Consider the following 5,772-nt stretch of genomic DNA (forward strand, 5'->3'; position numbering starts at 1 on the left):
TTGTTGAGGGGGCCTAGTGGACCCAGTGGATAGCAACTTTGAGCTAGAGAAGTAAATAATCAGTTTGTTCAGCATCTTGGCTTTAGATCATGGATTTCTAGTCGCGTGACTAGCCATCAACTAGTCGATGAGTCACAAAAAAATGTAGGACTCAACTTTAGTGTCAACTCATGACTCGAGTCACAACTAGCCGCAACTGCAGGCTCAACTTTTTCCGAGTTGCTACCTCAGAACGACTCATCGACTCGAGAAGCATGCTTTAGTCAAACGGAAAATTTTACCCAGATTGTAGATCAGATATGGACAACCAGGGACGACACTTCGAACTAATCTGTTGCTGTATTGGTTTCAAATTAGGAATACATTTACACCAAACAGTAGTAAAGATAAGGCCACAATACCAGACAGTAGTGTGGGTTGATCTGAATGTTTCAAACTTCACCAAACTGCAGAATGAGAAATGTTCCAATTTATTTAAAGAACTTTTGTATCAGCAGTAGAGCGTTGAGACTTAAAAAGGTGGTTTTACAGATGTCCAGATGCTACCATGTAGGTTTAGTCAACTTGCTGTATGAATGAAAAAATATATAAGATGCCTTGGCGTGGTTTGGGAAAATTCACAGGACAACACAAGACCTTCCGACCTCCGTCCTCTGCATCGTCATTGCTAAGTTCAGCGAAGAAGAGTTTTGGATCTCCACCTCCTTGACTTGCCAGAAAATTAACATGAATGTGATGATATATGAAAATGGGTTTGTCAACATCCATACAGTACGGTGAAAAAACGCGAACAGGAAGCCCCCGCGTCGTCCTCCCCAGGGCGACTCAGGCGGCGGTGCATCTCGTCACCGCAGCGCCCCCCCACCACCGGCTTCCCTCCCCCTCGCCGCCGCCCAACAACCTCCGTCGGGCAAAGCCCCGCGCGGATCCAGCGGCGGCGGGGCTCTGGCGCGCCGAAGCGGCCGGTCTACGAGCAGGGGGCTCGTGTGGCGGCGGCGGTGTGTCGCTCCTCCACGCACGCCGTTCGTGCTCCGGGCGCGGTGGGGAGGGCGGCGGTGCTCGCGGCCGGCTGGTGCTGCGCCCCCGTGCCCCGCTTTTGTGGGTCCTGGGTCGGCGCGTCGCCTCTCAGATCCGGCGGGATGGCCTTGCCTGTGGTGCCTCCATCGGCGCGTGTGGCGAGCGGTCAGTCCCTTTGGCCGTGAGGGCGGCGTCTTGCTGCGGCGGGGTCATCTGCCTCGGCTGTGGACGGCGGCGGCGGGCCTGGGTGTGCGTTGCCATCGGCGGCGGATCTGATGGTCCTTGCTCTCTCCCACGAGCTGGGACTCGGAATGGGGACGGATGAGCGCGCTGGTGTTCTTTGCACGTGGTGTGCGGCGGGCTAGGCGTGCAGCAGGTGCGGTTCTCGCTCGTCCCCGGTTCTCTCTCCCGATCTGGAGGCTTCGCATGGCGCGGCGGTCTCTGTTCGTGGGCTGGCAGCGAGTGCTTCATCTGTTTGTGTGGATTTGGCTTTGGGGTGGACTAGCAGGCTACAGGTTTTTGGGTCGCGCACACTGCGGGCTAATGCCGGGCTCGGATTTCGGTCGAAGCCAACGACGGCGGTGCCTGTGGGCACCGTATCCTTGTTGAAGGCGTCGTGTCACGGTGCTCGTCTTCCCTACTGTCTGCTCCGGAGGAAACTTTGGATCCCGGTCTTCCGGGTCAGGCGATGGTGACGCTCAAACGTCACATTCCTTCCATGGGCTTCGTCTTTGAGCTTGCCTTGGCTAGGGTGACCAGTGGCTCAAGGTGGTTCCGTTGATGGTTCGGGTGGGCGATGGTGGCGGAGAAGTGGTGCTCTGTCTTCGTGACCTTTTCTCGGCCATGCCCTGAAGTGGGGGTGATTCTTTTGTCGGAAGCCGGGTTAGCAAGGTGTGGTCCTATATTGGATTTCCTCGTTCCCACCTCTCCCCTTTCGGGGTGTTGTTGGGTGGCGCGACCAGACGGCCAATGTTCAAGGCGCTTAGCCTTGCTTGGTCAGATGAAGATAAAAGTTGGCGTCCTCCTTAATGCTGGCTGTGCTAATGAGCTTGAGGTGGTGGTGGTGCGGCCGGTTTGGGGTCGACGGTGGTTGGGGCCCCTCTCTAGCGATGTTCTTCTTGTGTTCATGCTCCTACACTCTTTGGTGTGTCTCTGCTTGGTGATGTCAAGCGACTTTGGCGATGGCACACAGGTGCGGTGGCGTCGTCTCGGCCTCGCGTAGCCTTTCGAAGGTGCCCCGCGGCGCAGATGGTGCTGCGGCGTTGTGCAGTCTCGGATATGCGGAGCCTTTCGATTGCGTCGACGGTACAGTGTCATGTGCTTGTCTGCTTGGCGATGCCGACTTTGCCTACGGTACACATGCATCGTGGTGTCGTCTCGGCCTCGCGTGACCTTTCGAATGCATCCCGGCCGCAGGTGATGTCGTGGCGTTGTGCGATGTCGGTTGCGCAAAGCCTCTGATTGCGCCGACGGTGCAGTACCATGGCTTGGCCTCGGCTGACCAATTCCATTCGATCTCACTGGTGGTGCTTTGTGTTGTGTCAGGGCGTGTCTTCCCTCTTTGTTCCCCCTGTTTATATGTTGTGGTGTGTGTTGTTTTCTGTTTTATCTCTTCTCCTCGTGTGCCCCCTGTAATTCTGATTCACTTGAACCCATCCTGCAAAAGGCTGTGAAGCCTTATAGGCAAATGAATACAATTCAGGTGGGGGAATTCTCTCCCTCCCCGGTGAAAATTCAAAAAAAAAAAACATCCATACAGTACTCAGGGCCAGACACATTATGGTTGATGCCACAAATAACATGAAGATCATACGTGGATTCCTGTAAGTAGGCAGAGGCAAGGAGCAAATCAGTGACTGTAACATGTCAGGGTGATAACTAGAAGTAAAGATACAAATCTCAAGATGAACTAACTCTGTTCTCCAGTGCATATGAGGCCAGCGCTGCTTCGACTTTCTTAGAGACACTTGTATGCTCGTCCGGAATTTTATATAGCTTGGGCATGGGATCGGATTGATGCTGCAGTGAGTTGCCAGGGGTGGGAGGTCCTTGAAACATCTTTCTGGTGATGCGGTCAACATCAGCAGAGTCGAGTGGAGCATTAATCTTATGACGGATTAATGTATGACTGCGTTTGGAAATAAATTCTGCTTGCGCGACAGGGTCGGGGTGCCAAGCAGCCACACCGGCAGCCCTGAGATTTTTTTTCAAAACTATGTTATTTTTTATAGCAATTTCGGAAATTATAGGACGTAATGCAAAAAAATCAAAACTAGTAGCCCGTCGGCCATCCTTTGGCCGAAATAATATTTTTCGGTCACAGTTAGGCCGAAGTAATACTTTTCGGCCACACTTAGGCCGAAGTATAGTTTTCGGCCATCTCCTGGCCGAAAAGACACTTTTTGGTCGACTCTAGGCCGAAATAGACTTTTTGGTCAAGTGTAGGCCGAAAAGTCACTTTTTGGTCAACCCTAGGCTGAAGTTGCATGGCTCATGCTGAAATGTATTTTCTCGCCACCCGTTTCCCGCCCACCCCTTCCCGCCACCCGTTTCCCGCCATATGTTCCCGCCAATCCCTTCCCGCCTTATTTTCCCGCCAATCCCTTCCCGCCTTATTTTCCCGCCAATCCCTTCCCGCCAACCCTTTTCCGCCATACCGCAGTTATTCTTTCCCGCCATTTTTTCCTCTGTATCTATAAAACCCCCTTCAGGCAGAGATGGATAAGCATTCCAGTGTAGTGTAGTCGAGATGTCCCATTATCCATTCGATCGTAGTTTTCACCCTGAGATGAGCAGCACTCTGCTTAGTCTAGCTACCGATTTCAGGATGGACAATAGGATAGTTCCATGGGACGAACTCACCGATAGTGACACCATAATGAATGAGTTGGCTCACCAATTACGTAGGTCTGGGTGGCCTGAAAGGACCTATGAGGAGGTACGTCAAGAACTTAGGTTGCATGAAAGGTGAAAGAAGGTGGTGGAGCCGAAGAGTGAAACTTTCAGAAGGACTGCAGAAAAGCATCCATTTTTATGGACTGAGGAGAGCGAGGACGACGATGATATCTTCATGCCGCCGCTTCCGGGTTCTGCATCATCGAAGGGCAAGAGTTCTGCATCGTCCAAAGGAAAGAGTTATGCATCCTCGAAGGGCAAGAGTTCTGTATCAACCAAGGGCAAGAGTTCTGCATCGTCGAAGGGCAAAAGGGCTGCATCAACGGAGGATGATGATGATGACTTCATGTAGTATGTAAGATGTATTCCAGTTGTACCGTTTCATTCAGATGTATTTGCATTATTAGTTTGTATTGTATTATTGTAGGGCATTATGTTCTATATGAATTTCATTTTGTAGTATGTAAGATGTATTGCACAAGTTCAGCCGCACCGTTTAATTCAGATGTACTTGTATCTTAATTATCGGTTTTAGTCTATTTGGAAATGTAACTGGAATAAGAATGCGAATTAATAGTAATATGTCTCTCGCATACATAAAACAATATATGTCTCCTGATCACATAGAAGCAAGTGCGATAGTAACACATACATGAAGCATGTCTCATACATAAATACTGACACATAGCTGCGAATAGTCTGAAACTAACATAGATAATGAGTCATACATAGATAGATAAGCATATCACTGCGGGGGACGACGACGAGTCTGGGTCTTCCTCGGGCGAGGACCGGAAGGCGATAAGCGCTGAGGCGGTGGACGAGGCTCGCGATAACCACGACCATAGTTAACCTCGTCTGTCACGGTCTGTGTCTCCTGCGTCGGTGGTGGTGGTGGAGTGTGAAACACTGTCTGCGAGAAGCCATAAATGTTTGTAGCTTGGTCATCATCCTCGCGGTCGCCCTCAAAGTACGAAGCACCACCACTAAGGATCGGTGACTGCTCTGAATGCATGAACGGTTGCGACTGGTTGCCGCCTGCGGTAAAGTAAAATTGATACAAATGCATGAACGAAGCACCACCAGTAAGCATTAGTGACTGCTGAGAATGCAAGAACGATTACTACACTGTTCAAAAGAATGTAGTGAGTAGTGTTACCTAGATTCATCTGCTGATGCCAGTAAGCGCTCCCTAGCTGTGAAGGAGGTGGCTCATGCCAGGAAGAGCTCCCTGGCTGTGAAGGAGGTGGCTCATGCCAGGAAGAGCTCCCTGGCTGTGAAGGAGGTGGATCATGCCAGGAAGATCTCCCTGGCTGTGAAGGAGGTGGCTCATGCCAGGAAGAGCTCCCTGGCTGTGAAGAAGGTGGCTCATGCCAGGAAGAGCTCCCTGGCTGTGAAGGAGGTGGCTCATGCCAGGAAGATCTCCCTGGCTGTGAAGGATGAGGTTCTGCATGGTGCACAGAGGGTCGTGGTTCTGAACGGTGCACAGAGGGTCGTGGTTCTGAATGCTGTATAGAGGGACGTGGCGGACGATGTGCTGGAGGAGGAAGTGCAACATCCGAAGTCCGTCTACACGTAACAGCTGCGTAAATCCCGCGTAGCTTGTCATCAAGACGCCTCAACCATGAGACGCCCTCTCGCGGTGGGATAGTTTTTCCCCTATGAAAGTGCCGCATTAAAGCGGAAACCTCCTCTCGCGCCTATAGTGTCAAGTCACCCTATACACAAAGAGTTAACCAATTATATCCTCGTTGTATGATAGACACCACGAATAGACAACCAAACGAATATGTCCAGATTAACAAAAGACTTAACATATGAGAACCAAGGCATTTACCGCGTGGTGTCTGGTTCCCACAA

At 51.2% G+C, this 5,772-nt stretch overlaps 1 long non-coding RNA gene across 1 annotated transcript; it reads right to left on the reverse strand.

The window, feature by feature from the left end:
• Nucleotides 1–596: 596 nt before the first annotated feature.
• Nucleotides 597–4,397, reverse strand: LOC125509651. The gene is made up of 2 exons (XR_007284175.1): nucleotides 771–4,397; nucleotides 597–653 (listed from the first exon to the last, which is right to left on the reverse strand). It is a non-coding gene; the product is annotated as an uncharacterized LOC125509651 (long non-coding RNA).
• Nucleotides 4,398–5,772: the final 1,375 nt, after the last annotated feature.

The sequence above is a fragment of the Triticum urartu genome, chromosome 5 (genome assembly GCF_003073215.2).
Source record: "Triticum urartu cultivar G1812 chromosome 5, Tu2.1, whole genome shotgun sequence".
NCBI lineage: Eukaryota > Viridiplantae > Streptophyta > Magnoliopsida > Poales > Poaceae > Triticum > Triticum urartu.